The following is a 14,202-nucleotide window of genomic DNA, read 5'->3' as shown; positions in this document are numbered from 1 at the left end:
AGGGAGTTTGGGTGAGGGTTTACACAGAAAGTGAACCTTCAGAGCTCCACCTGAACTGGATTTGGGTAGGCCTTGGTCTTTACGTTTGCAACAAGAGGAAGCCATTAGTGATAAAGGCACATCTTAGCTACTGGACACATGTGGCCACTTCTACTTCCCATCTCTTCAGAGGAAGTCTACTCAACCCTCACATTCCCCCATGTGTAAAGAAACCAGAAATAGCTAATCAAATAAATCCTCCACTTGCATCTCTAGATATGTGTAAGGAATAAAAATGCAGTTCAGGGGATATTCACCTGTGTTTTCTCCCCACACTGATCCCCTCATTTTGTTGGTTGGTTTGGTTGGTCAGTTGGTAGTTCTCCTAAGAAATTTTGTCTTCAAATAAATCCAGAGCCCAAACTGTGAACCTCATTCCTCTTTTATGACTGAAAGGAGAAGGACCCAGGAGCACCTAAGGGAACTCATATTCTAAGCTCAGGTCTCTGTGAAATCAATACCTGAAAAAGGATAAGCCTGGAATCACTCTGGTTAAATTATTGGAAAATCAATTGCTGAGCCCAGAGAGAGAAATCTAGGATTTGAGGCAGAGTCGGATTAGGGAAAGGGAACTCTTAGGAAGTGAGACCACTCTTCTGCTACCAGACTCCTCCCTTGGCTTTTCCTGGCTCTTCTCCTGGTTTCCTCTAATGCTATAGCCACAGAGGTGAAAGCCAGCCAGATAAGTATACATGTGTTCACATGTGCTGTGTGTGTGTGTTATACATGCATGCTCAGGTGCATGGGTGTGTACATAATAGGCATGAGTATCTGTTGGTGGGGAAGGTTGCAAGGCTGTGTGTATGCATGTGTGTCTGCACACCTATGCACATACATTTGTTTGTGTATGTGTATGTGTGTTAATTTGGGGTGTCAGTTAAGGAAGGAATGCACCCCTCTTTTGCAGGGGAATTTTATCCTCACTATCCTTCTATGCAAAATAAAAAATGAAAAAAAACCCACTACCTTCACCTTTAAGAAAAATTATGAAAATAAAGTAATATAGTTCTTTTTATTATTCACACATTCAATCAAGACCCAGCCCCACTCATGGAAGGCAGAGGGGCCAGCCTTGCAGCCTGGATAGCAGCCTTTATCCCCCTGCCATTGCTCTCCCTTTCTTGTGCTACTGGATAGACCTCTCTTTCCCACCCCAGCAAAAAAAGGACTAAAATGTGCTGAGGATTCTCTCAGATAAATAGTTGAACAGAGGGGCTATAGAGAAGGGGGCAAATGCCCCAGACACTTGGGGCTTTTTGACTCTGATGCCTGTGGAAGAAGAATTTAGCTTCTGGACTTGCATCTGATACTCCTCCTTGGGGTGAGGACAGGGCTCTCAGACTGCAATGTCCCTACGGTATGCAATGAAGGGCATGGACTCAGAATAAGGGGATTAGTTGCTCACAATCAAGTCAGGTCACTCCCAATCACATATCCTGACCTTATCTGAGCCACACCTCCCCTGAGGTCTTTCAACTAAACCCTCCAAATGTCATGCCCAGTTTCCTTGTCCACTCCCCCTGATCAAAATCCATATTTCTCCACATTTCCTCCTCTTCTTCAAATTCAGAATAGCCTCCTCAATATTGATGTGATTAGCAAAGTACATTGGGAGAAACAAAGGGCATCTTTAGTACAGAGACAGCCAGTATCTGCATTTCCTAGAGCTTCCACAACAAAGTACTGAAACTTTGTGTGACTTTAAATAGAAATGTACTATCTCATTGTTCTGGAGGCTAGAATTCTTAAATCAAGGTGTTAGCAGGGTCATTTTTCCTTTGAAAGCTGTTGGGAAGGATCCTTTCTTGCTTCTTTCAGCTTCTAGTGGCTTGCTAGCCATCATTAGTGTTCCTTGGCTCGCAGTATTAGAGAAACAATGATCTAAAAATACTTATTAAAGCATGGGAAGATACTTTATCCAGGACCATCATAATAGGTATAGAGACTATTGTAATAGGGTATTAGGCTTCGGCAGAGGACAGGGAGAGACTTTACTCAACTTCCAAAATCATGAAAGCAAGTTGGAATTCATAGCCAAGCAGCATGGGACAATGTGTATAGAACATGATTAAGAAGAAATATCAGGGTTGAGGGTGAGTCTGGCTAAACTAATAGGATTCTTGTTGGAGATAGACCAGAGTGGGCAGATATCACCCAAGAATGATAGAGGAAGAGGACGCTGATTAGAAATGAAGGATGATCAGATATTGGAGAATGGGATGTTCTTGCTAAACTGACATAACAGGGTTCTTTGCCAGCACAGGATTTGACAAGGAAAAGCACAGTGGGTCTAGGACAGCTCAGGAGCCATAAAGAAGACTAGCCAACCAGAAAATCTTGTTCAAGAAAAAAAAGAGAGAGAAATTTCTTTTCTTTTTAATAATACAACTCCATATTCTCATTGACTACCTTCAATTTATGAGGGACCCACAAACCATATGTAGGATTTGGTAACAAAAGATATTTGCTGTTTGATGCTCACAATCAGGCATTTAATGAGGAGGAATTCCCATGAAAGTAAAGAAAAACAGTGGGAATTCCAGTGTCTGAATCCAGAGGGAATCCAGCTGAGATTTCTCAGTGTTAGACTCTAGGATGACAGTGACAATCCCACAGATGCCCTGGTTTACCATTTGAATATCTCTGGGGATGACATCAGATGCTCTGATTAACTTTCTGAGTGGCTCACAGAATGATCAACTCTCTTATTATCTAGAACACATCTAAAGGATTGTTCCACATGTTAGCCACATCAGAAATCTCTCAAGTGAGTACGCTTTACCTTTATATTTAGCCATTTCTATTCTACTACAATTATGTTCTAAGCCATAGCTACACCTAACTCTTCTACCAAAATACAAAGGACCCATGTGAAAAAGTCTTCCTGATTTTTCCTATAAGAATACACGGGATTGTCTGAGATTTCAGTTTCATAAACTTATTCTGTATTCTAATTACTATTTGACTTTATTTTATTTTATAATATTTTATATTTTCAGTTTTGAGGATTGAATTCAGGGCATCACACATGTTAGGAAGCATGCTGCCACTCAGCAAGACCTCAGGCTTTTTATTTTGAGACAAATTCTAAGTCACCAATGTTGGTTTCAAAATTATGATCCTCTTGTTTCAGCCTCCAGAGTAGCTGGGATTACAGGCCTGCCTAAGGATTCCTGCTCTAATTGTTATATGTATGTTTACATACGTTAAGAGCAGAGAAACTTGTGAGTTATCTTCATTTTTTTTCTTTTCATAATAAAATCTTATAGTATTAATGCTTTTAAACTCTGTACCTTCACAACTTTTAGTTGAGCACATTGGGCGTTTACAGGAACCAGGTTCACTTCTGAGCTGCTAAGAAGTGACCTGCTGTATGGGATATTGTGTTCTGTGTTCTCTAGAAAGGTAAGAATAAGGAAGAAGTGTAATACAGAATTGGCTACTTGATGCTTCATTTATCAAACTACTGAAAATTAACCTACAGTAATTAGGCCAAGTGTATTCTTCTGGGTAATGACAAGTATGCTTTTCCATCGACTTTTTCTAGATTGAATGTTTGCTAGTTGCTGAGTAACTGGATGTGTTACTATTTCTATTTCATTCCTCGCTTTCTGATCTTCTGTTTCTTGTTATGGGAGGCAGTAGCTATGATGAGGACTTCCTCTTACCACAGCTTTGGGGTTTTGCTATCATGTTGTTTTTTTTAATTGTTTCTCCACTCTTTCCTCCTCTTTTTCTGGGGTTGAAGTAGCATGTTTTTCCTTCCTGTCCCCTGACTTACATGACATGCAAGTCTAACACTAAAGAAAGATTCAGAATATATCTAACCTCCAAAGGAAACACAAATGTCAGAATTAGAAGGGAACACCATGTGCAGTAATGAACACCTGCAATCCCAGAAACTTGGGAGGCTGAGGAAGAATGATTGCAAGTTCAAGGACAATCCAGGCAATTTAGCAAGACTCTATCTCTAAATAAATATAAAAAGGGGCTTGAAGTCTAGCTCAGTGGTAAAGTGTCCATGAGTTCATTCCCCAATGCCACAATTTAAAAAGACAAAAAAAAAATCACTTAGTGTGTCATTGTTGGTTCTTTGCTAACTGAAGAAGAAAAATTTCAATAGTTCTATAGAACTTTTCTAGTTCCCCCAGTGCTGGGGATTGAACCCAGAACCATGCTAAACTAGTGTTCTACAATAAGCTATGCCCCCAGTCCACGGTGGCTTAGTGGTTAAGTGTCCCCAAGTTCAATCCCTGGTACCAAAAAAAGAAAGAGAAAGAGAGAGAGAGAGAGAGAGAGAGAGAGAGAGAGAGAGAGAGAGAGAGAGAGAAAAGAAGGCCAGAGTTTCTCTGATCATTACCAACATCTATTTTTATTTATCCTATGAATGAATCCCCTCCACAGCATTATCTCATTTAAAATCTCAGCAACTTGAAGCCAAAATCTATACCTGCCATTATCCATAACCTTGCAGCTGTGCAACCCATGAATTTAGATGGTGTATTATCTATATTAAAATGTTCTCTTCATGAGAAAAGAAAGTTAATTGGATAACAGTAATTATGCAAACACTCATTGGCAAGCCTTTGCACCATTCCAGAGCTTTTGCATGGCTCTCACCTTCCTTCATGCACCCTCACAGTTCTAGTGGCCATTCATTTCTTTGTGCTGCCCTTGTGACAGATTGAGGAAACCTGACCAGAAGTTTGTAACTTTCTTAATGTCTTCTACCATATGAGAAGCAAGGCTGTATGATTTGAGTTATTCTGATTTTTCCAAGTTCTCCCATTTTGGGGACCCTACAAAACAGTCTTGGCAATCTTTCTGCAAGAGCTATACCATGTATTTACTTCATGGGGGCAGGCTGGGAAGGGCCTTGCAACTGTCAGTGTTTGGCCTGTGCTCTGCTCACCATAGCCATTTCCTGATTTCTATAAACGTGCTGTATAGGCTCCATCTAAGTGCCAAGTATCTTCCACTAAAGAAAAATAAAGAAAGTTGTATCCAGAGTCAGGGCTTCTAATTGTAGCTGATTTCTTCTCTTTACATGCTAAATGATTTTGTGTGTTTGTGTGTGTGTGTGTGTGTGTGTGTGCGCATATAGAATGGCCATCAGTGCCAGTGATCTTCCATTAGCTTTCCTGGTTAATGTGCTGAGTGTCTATGCCTCACCATGATACATTTTTCTCTCTTCCCTTCTCCTACCATTTGAACTTTCTTTCCCTTCACCTTTGCTGAGGCCACTGGCCTGGGGTGGGGATGTGGAATGAGCTGGGAATACACTGGGCATTGCTGATCCTCTCCACACTGAAAGACCTCAACTTGGTAGTCTTGACAAGGCCCATCTTGCTTAACTAACAGATGACTTCCCAGTGTCCACTCTTCCTTTTCAGACTCTGACCTTGGTAACAGTGTTCAGGTCTTTAGTAGAGAAGAATGAAATTTACCCACTGTATTGTAGCTCCCTAATTTATCAAGAGAGCTACATGGAGAGAGCTGCAAACTACATCCACCTTTCCATCTTCACATGAGTCTATTTAACCCCCACCTGGCTTATTGTGTTTCCCTGCTTTCAACCTATCAGGTCTATGATTACAACAGAAATACCATCACCAACAGCTCAGGTGGGAATTGTTCTCAGAGATATTTACAAAGCCTTGTCATACATTCCAATGAGCTACTGGCCCAGGTGACACTCACCCTGTTCCCACCTCTCCTAAAAGGACATCTTAGAGCGATATTGCTGTGTCAATAGACATATTTTGCCCCTCAAAATAAGGAGAATGTGCAATTTCAATGCAAGTTTTGACATTTTAAGATGACTGGTTAACTGTCTCTTTACCCAAGAAAAGGAAGTTGAAGCATATCTTCCCTATGAAGACTGTGCCATAAGTCCGTTTGTTCGGAATGATTTTTATCAAGAGAATGGTTTTAAATTCTTATGCACATGTGTTATTGCCCCCCCACCCCTGCCAAAAGGAAAGAATAAATTTATTTTTGCTTGGACTTATTTTTTTTTTACTGTGGCCATAGTCTTTTATTTATTTTTTCCTACAGATTAAATTGCCTCATGCAAGCAGAGTTCAGTGATTCTAGCCAGTAATCCCATCAACGCAGGAGGCTGAGATAGGAGGATTGCAAGTTTGAAGCCTGCCTCCCGCACATAGGGAGACACATACATAAAAGAGGCCTGGATGTAGCTCAGTGGTGGAACACTTGCCTAGTGTAAATGAGGCCACAGGTTTCATTCCCAGTACTGTGTTATAATAATAGTCATTACAATAATCATTACAATTCAAAAATTAAGTGCCTCATCTACCTATCTTCTTAATTAACTAAGTTCAATTTATTGCTAACTCTGTCTCATCTCCTCACAAATTCTGCAATTAATTAGTAATTTTAGAAATTAAGTTCCTTTAAGAATTTTACTTAAACAACAGGTTCATGTCCTCTCTCTCTCTCTCTCTCTCTCTCTCTCTCTCACTCACACACACACACACACACACACACACACACACCACATTCCATGAGCTCTGCTTGTTACAACTCTGGTTTGTTCAATTTAGCATTGAGGATTGGTCTGGCTCCTCCTTTGCCCTCCTGTCCTCTACCTTTTGTCCATTTTCATATCTACAAATTCTGCTTTCCACCACAAGCAATGTGTCTTGGAAAACATACTGAGGAGAGAAGAAAATGAGATTTGAAGATAACCAGTGATTCATTTTTCTTCCTATTTGAAGATAACCAGTGATTCACATTTCTTCATAATGTGGTAACATTATGATGTTGACTTAAGCTTGATCACTTCAGACAATCAGTATTGTCTTCCTCTTCAGCACATACTTACTTGGTTCATCTCTAGGTTGTGAAAACCTGATCATCACATTGAGAGAACACTGCATATTCTAGTCACCTCTTAGCACAGCTAACAAACTTGCTACAAAATGAACCCAGGCTTTAATGCTAAGGCATCCTGGAGCACCTCAGCAGGTGATGCTGGACCCTGAGAGCTGAAGTCGGGAAGGATTTGACTGAAAGCATGAAAAAATCCACATGATTTAGATGTGCTAAGTGTCTAGCAGAGAAGGAAGACTTTTTATCTTTAGCAAAGGAGTTTCTGGCACTTAAGAAACTGAAAACATTGAGAAAACATTCTTAGAATTAAAGTCAAATCCCAGTTATTTACACACTAAGATTATATTTTTGGAGAAAAATTCACCAACTCAGAGGATATACCCAAGTTTTCATGACTGATATGTGAAGTAGAGAATATTTATTCTTGTTATAGTGGAATTCTTTAATTTTAGTTTGGAAAAAGGTTGATAACTCTGCTTTTATGAGCACTGACAGCCATTCTGTATACACACACACACACACACACACACACACACACAATCATTTAGCATGTAAAGGAAAGAAATCAGCTGAAATTAGAAGCCCTGGACCCTGAACATAATTTTTCTTTGCTCTATACCCAAGTGTGTATCAGTCTTGGTCTGAAAAACATTAACATCAAGACCAGTTATGAACTGTATGAAAATGGTGGATGTATTAATTCAAAAGATATACTGGTAGTTGAAGGCCTTGTGCATGATGGAATATATTAAAACAAAGGCTGGGATTCCTTGCTATTTAAGATCCTTTTTCCCTCAGGTTAGATTTGACTATTGCATTGCAATGGCTCCTTTGACTGAAGCAATCTCCTCTGGTGAGAGTGAGATTGTCATGACTGATGCATGAGTGAGGGAGGTCATAGGTATGAATGAGATTCAGCTTGTTTCCAGTGACATATGGACCTTTGTTAAAAAAGAAAGACCACTCTGAAACATTCAAAAACTATCATTGTTGGAGTATTTATGTCAACTGGGAACCCATGTACAATAGGTAATAATTGTTTGCTTTTAATGGTTCTAAGTTTGTGCCCACATCAGACTGATCCACAGCCCTACTATGGTGTGTACTTAATGCTGATCCATGAAGAGTGATTTTAAATTTAAATGAATTTAAATTCTAAAAAAAAAAAAAAAAACACGCAGTAAAGTGGAGGCTGGGGTTGTAGATCAGTGGTTGAACGCTTGCCTTGCATGCATGAGACACTGGGTTCAATCCTCAGCACTACATAAAAAATAAATAACACAAAGATATTATGCAAAATACTAATGAGGTTCATTTTTTTCTGTAGTCTATGGAGAAACTTTGAATGTTATGTACATAATATAATTAAAATTGAATGCTCAAACTAATAAATTATTATCTTAAACAAAGATATTGTTTCCATCTACAATTTAAAAATATTTTAAAAAAAGTAAAGATTTTTTCACAAGAATGAATTTATTTATTACCATTTTATGACTCTTGCTCATGTATTTCCCCCAAAGCATCAATGCAGTTTTTCTCTTTTGCTTCATTTTGTTTTCTGAGGTAATGGGGTTTGCATCCAAGGGTGCTCCACCACTAACAGACAGTCCCACCCATTTGATGTTTTTTATCAGGGCTTGCTACTTTACCCAGGCCGTCCTCAAACTTGCCATCTTCCTGCTTCAATTTTCTGAGTAGCAGTGACTCCAGACACGAGTCACCACACCCATCTCAAAGCATCACACTTGCACAACAAGAGCTTTACTGCTCAAGGTGACACATGGGGTGTGAACCCAGCATCCATGGCCACACTTCTGAATTAAACCCTGGGAAATGGGTCCAGGTGGGAACAAGCCAGTGCTGTGCTGTTTCTAAACAGAAGCTTTGCCTTCCCTATTTTGGTCCTACTAATGTGAGCTGGGTTTCATGTTACTTTTATTTATATTGGCTGTGTCCCTCAGAAAGGGAATTTTGAAGTCTGCATATTCATTATTCATGCCTAAAAAATTTTTCCCTTCCTGAGGCAGATTCCAAGCATGGAAAAGCTCAGGGAAGATTTAATACTGAAGATAAAAAGCTACTAAAATGACAAATTCCACTTTTCAAGGAAGCCTTGATTTTTTGAAAGATGAGAAGTGCATTGAGCTACTTGATTTTGGTCCCAGTGGTCATTGTGGGCCCTCACATCACCATCACACCCTTTAATCTTCTCCGATGCTCTTGACTCAGACTCAAGGAAACCAAGCCAAAAAAGCTAAGGACTGCTTATCAAGGATGGAATCTGCCATGGCTGAGAACAGCACCTGTGTAGAACAGTGACCTAAATCATGGCTGTCTCATTCTCATGGCTGCATTTGTGCTAAAAGCTGCCTGTGCAAAAGTGCAATTCAAGTTGGCCCAGTTGCTATGGTGACACTGAACAGGAGAGGCTACATGCAAAGGCATGCAACAGTTGTCAGTTTTGGCTTTGAATTCATTACCAATTCCTAGGGATAGCGAGTTCTAAGGAAAATAAGAGGACCCTAATGTCTCACCAGCCCTGCATCCTTCAGGTTGCCTATTTGCTGAATCTTTCGACAATTAACCTTTTGATAATAAAACCTATACAATAAACATGCTAAGTTACCTCTGAGTCTGTCTGAAATACAGAGCTCCTACCATCCTTTGGCAGAAGGGAGTAGGGAAGACATATCAGTGGTTGACATAGAAGATAAGCGATAGGAAGTCTGTCACTCTGTGGACCAGCATAAGTCTCTATCCCTCTGCTAAAGTCTGTTTTCTAACAATTCGAAATGATAGGCACCTGCCTCTGCTCACAGGCTACACTCCTCATCTGTGCCCACTGTTTCAGGCAGTGTATGTTCCCAACTAGATCACTACCTTCTGGAAAAACATCCTTTTCATTTTATTTTAACCTAACACGTGTTCTGGACTAGTAGAACGTGTTCAAGTTGATTTTCATGAAAAATCATTACTTGCAATGGGAACACTAGACTTTGAAAAAATCTTAAGATTTATCTAGTCTAACTTCTTTATCTTAAAAGCAAAGAAACTAACAACAGTTAAGTATCTACTAGCTCAAGATCATGGAGCTTGAATTAGCACCCTCATCCTCTGATAGAGATTTCATCTTTTTCCAAGTAGCATTCAACTCTTCCATTATAACAAACTAATAATCACCTTCCAACAGAAAACAAAGGAAAAGCAGCTTCCTTTTGGTATTCACTATGTGCCATGGCCTTGGCAGCCTGGGTGTGTGGAACCTGCTTTGTGAACATTGCCTTACCTAATACCTAGGATAACTCCACATGCTAGGCAATAAGCACTCAATTCTACAAATGAGGAGAATGTAATTTGACCATGATTAAAATAAGTGGGAAAACAGATTCTCAGTCTACCAGAGAAACTACTGCCTCTCATTGAATTTACCCCTAAATGCTGAAGTTTTACACAGACTCCAGCACAATGCCTACCACAGATGAGAAAATAATGTTTATGTAACTCATTAAGTGGATTATTTGATTCAGTACAACAAATCTTCTCTTATTGCCTATACCTGCAAAAGAAGGTTTCCTTGTTCAATTCATTACATAATCCCTAAGAAAGGCTTTTAACATTTAATATGCGTTTTGCATATTAACAGGAGATTCAAGCAATGAGACTTTCTCATCCTACAAATAATTCATTTGTTCAAAATGTATGTAGTGAGAAACTATTTTTTACAGTGTTAAATGTGAAGATGAAAAGTAAAACAAAACATTTCTGCAAGATCCTATTACCATCAATTAAAACAGTTATAAATTTCTAAAATGCTCAAGAATCCAAAATAAATGTGTAACACTTTCTTCCTATTTCTGGAGAAAAAGAACTAATACATACCTGAGCATCTTCAATATGCCAGTTCTTAAACTTACACCCCTGATCATCCTTACAACCAAGCAAATTAGGCAACATTTTATTTTCTTATCCTTAAAACAAGGCTTAGTGAAATTAACTTATCTCAGGTCACTTAATTGGTAACTGAAGATTCAAAACCGGAACCCAAAATGGAGTCAGAAGTACTATTTTTCCACTCCTCTCCAAGACAGAAAATGAGTTTCTTTCAAAAAAAAAAAAAAAAAAAGAAAGAAAGAAAGAAAAGAAAACACTTTGTTTGCTTTTACTGCACTTAACCCCTGGGTCACATCCCCAGCCTTTTATATTTTCTATTTTGAGACAGAGTCTCTGCTAAATTGATTAGGGTCTCACTCCATTGCTAGGGCTGGTGTTGAATGTGCTGTCCTCCTGCCTCAGCCTCCCAAGTAGCTGAACTTACAGGTAGTCACCACCACGCCTGGAAGAAAACAGTTTTAACAGTAAAAAGACATTACCTCATCGAATCTTTTCAAAGCACTTAGTTATTATCATCCATTATTATAAATGATGAAGCTGGGACTTAATTTTGTATGCTCAAGAACACCCTTCTGGTAAGCAGCAGAATAGCAGCTGCAAGACACTAACCACAGAAAAAAAGTGGAGAAGAACCCCAGTCCACACAATTGCAAACTAATTCACCTTGCTCTTGATGGGTAAAAGGTAACAACATAGGAGGAAACGGAGGCTTCTGAGGTTGTTGCTCTGAACCAGCGGTGTCTGAACATTGTGCAGCTGCACCCACAATCCCTGCCCCTCAGTGGATCCTTGTGGCCCCTTACTCTTTGCAATGGGTGGCATTCCGTGCATCCCTGCTGCCAGGACAGTGGGCATTGGTGCTCCTCTGCCTCCTTCTGCTCCCCTGAGTTGCCACACCACAGCCTTCTCTTTGGTGGAGAGTGTGAAAGCAGCAGCCCTCTGGACTCCTAGAAATCTCTAAACATTTCAAATCACATACTGACCAACTTGTGTTGATATTGCTGAAAATTTTTTTGAAACATTAAGATACTTTGAGTCAACATGGACTTCACCATGGACTTACCATTCACTTGGTTATCAAAACAGGAAACAGGCCTCCAGATCATTCAGCCCCACAAATACCAATGAAAGCAATGTTACCACCTCATGAGCTCCAGACAGTAGCTCCACATCTGGTTCTGCTACTAACAATCCTTTCGGTTTTGGTGACCTAAAGGACTTGTAAGTCTGAGTAGCTTAGATCTGAGTACTACCAACTCTGTTAAACTACAGAGACAAATGCAGGAACAACTTTTGTCCAACCCTGAAATTTTCAGAAGCTTCAGGTCATGGAAAATCCCTTAATCCAGAGCATGCTTTCCAATCCTGACCAATGAGGCAGTTAATCATGGCCAAATGCAGAAGTGGATATAGAGAAATCCAGAAATGAGTCATACATTGAAATTCCAGCTAAATGAGACAAACATCAGAACTTGCCAGGAATCCAGAGATGATACAGGAAGTGAGAAACCAGGATCTAGCCTTTAGCAAACTAGAAACCATCCAAGGGGATGTGATGTTTGAGGGTGCATATAACAGGGAGATTCAAGAATCCATACTGAGTGTACCAAGAGAGCAGTTTGGTGGTCTTCTATTTGTTTCCATAATGAGCAATACCTCCTCAGGTGAAGGTAGTCAAACTTCTTGTGTAGAACATAGAGATTCTTCCCTAATCTATGAACTTCACAGGTGTCCCTGAGGGCATAAGCTTCAATGCCAGGAGAAACACTGTGAGTCTCACTGCTGGGCAGAATACCTGGTGCCTAGGTACTGGTGCCTAGGGCAGGAGCTATTAAGATCAACAGAATAAGAATGCAGAGCTTGTTGCAATAATTAACTTAACCCAGGCCTTATGCAAAACATGCAGTCTGTCCCTTACATGAGTAGAATAGTGCAGTCCCACTAAACAGAACCCTGACCTTGTTGCAAAGATGATGCTGAATAACCATATTTGATGGAAATCCTCAGCTTCAAGGTCAAGTGAGACAATAGCTCCTGACTTTCCTCCAACAAAATGCAGAATCCTGACACTCTGTCAGCAATGACTAAGCAGCCCTAGAGCCTGCCTCATCCCTGGCCTTTCCTAACTAGGGGGCATTAGGAACCACTGGATGCCCTTCAGAGACCAGTGGGTCTAGCTCTGCACCTACAGCAGGAACCACTGAACCTGGACACCAGCAGTTAATGCAACAATGCTTCAGGCTCCTAGTTAAATTGATGGAGGTGACCTGGAACTTGTAGTCCCCTGCATCAGGCTCCTGAGTCAGTGGGATTACAGGTGTGTGCCACCATAACCAGCTTTGGCATATATTTTTGCAAACAATATGCTGTAAGATTTATACTACTGGCAATATTTGCTTAATTTCTTTGCCCTATCCACATTTGGGACTGCATTTCCAAAAACATGCTGTAGCAGATTATATGAAAAAAAAAATTGTAATCAAAAAAGCAAAAAGAAAGAACTACTCTTAAAACAATGTTTTCTAATACTTAGAACTTACAGTATCATTGATAAACATCTCTCAGCAAAAGAAGTTAGTCACATTTGTTAAATAATAAAGAAGCCGATACTGTTATCTATTTAGGGACATTTATTTTATACCCAGCATAATATAGCATTGTCTCAGTATTCACAGACTGACTGTCAATAATTACCTTAATCTTTGTGCAGTGGAAAGAGCCCCCTAGTACACTCTACAATGCATTTGCCTAGGTCTTTTCAGTTCTCCCATAAGCAAGTTGAACAGATGTTGCAATTGGTAATTAAAGGTTGCTTTCACTGAACGTGTTGATATTTCCATGTCTTAAACACCATACAAAGTCAGAACAATATTGGGGTTTTTCAGTTTTATCATAGATGGACAATAGGTGAATTTTCTCTTGAGAATTAGTTAAGTATTATGCATTTCAGAGACAGAGAAAGGGAAAAGAGGAAGGGGCAAGGTGGATTCTATACTGTATTGGGTCAGCCTCAACAAATAGCACTGCCAACTGTTAGGATGTCTGTGCATATAGTGAAACCATGAAATATCATTTGGGTGAAAAACAAAGAAAAATTTTAGCAACACTGAGTACATTTTGCTGCCCCACAACCTTGTCTTCCCTCCCCAAGGAAGTCCTTTTTGCCTGATTCTCAAACTATTGGGCTGGTATGTGCCCCCTAGGACTTATTAAAGCAGGGTGGCACACACCTGTAAGCCCAGTGTCTTGGGAGGGTGAGGCAGGAGGATCATGAGTTCAAAGACAGGCTCAGCAATTTAGTAAGACCCTCTCTCTGAATAAAATACAAAAAAAGGGCTGGGGGTGCGGCTCAGTGGTTAAGTGACCATAGGTTCAATTCCTGGTACCAAAATAAAGAAAAAAAAGCCACATGAC

At 39.9% G+C, this 14,202-nt stretch overlaps 1 pseudogene; it reads left to right on the top strand.

The window, feature by feature from the left end:
- The first annotated feature begins 7,716 nt into the window (after positions 1–7,716).
- LOC124095078 (ubiquilin-1-like) lies at positions 7,717–12,886 on the top strand (annotated as a pseudogene).
- The last annotated feature ends 1,316 nt before the right edge of the window (positions 12,887–14,202 follow it).

This window comes from Marmota monax, unplaced genomic scaffold (assembly GCF_021218885.2).
Source record: "Marmota monax isolate L192 unplaced genomic scaffold, Marmota_monax_Labrador192_F-V1.1 WCK01_AAM20220418_F8-fsc00315, whole genome shotgun sequence".
NCBI classification, from domain to species: Eukaryota; Metazoa; Chordata; class Mammalia; order Rodentia; family Sciuridae; genus Marmota; species Marmota monax.
The sequence above is the reverse complement of the archived record's forward strand: the minus strand, read 5'-3'. Positions and strand labels throughout refer to the sequence as shown.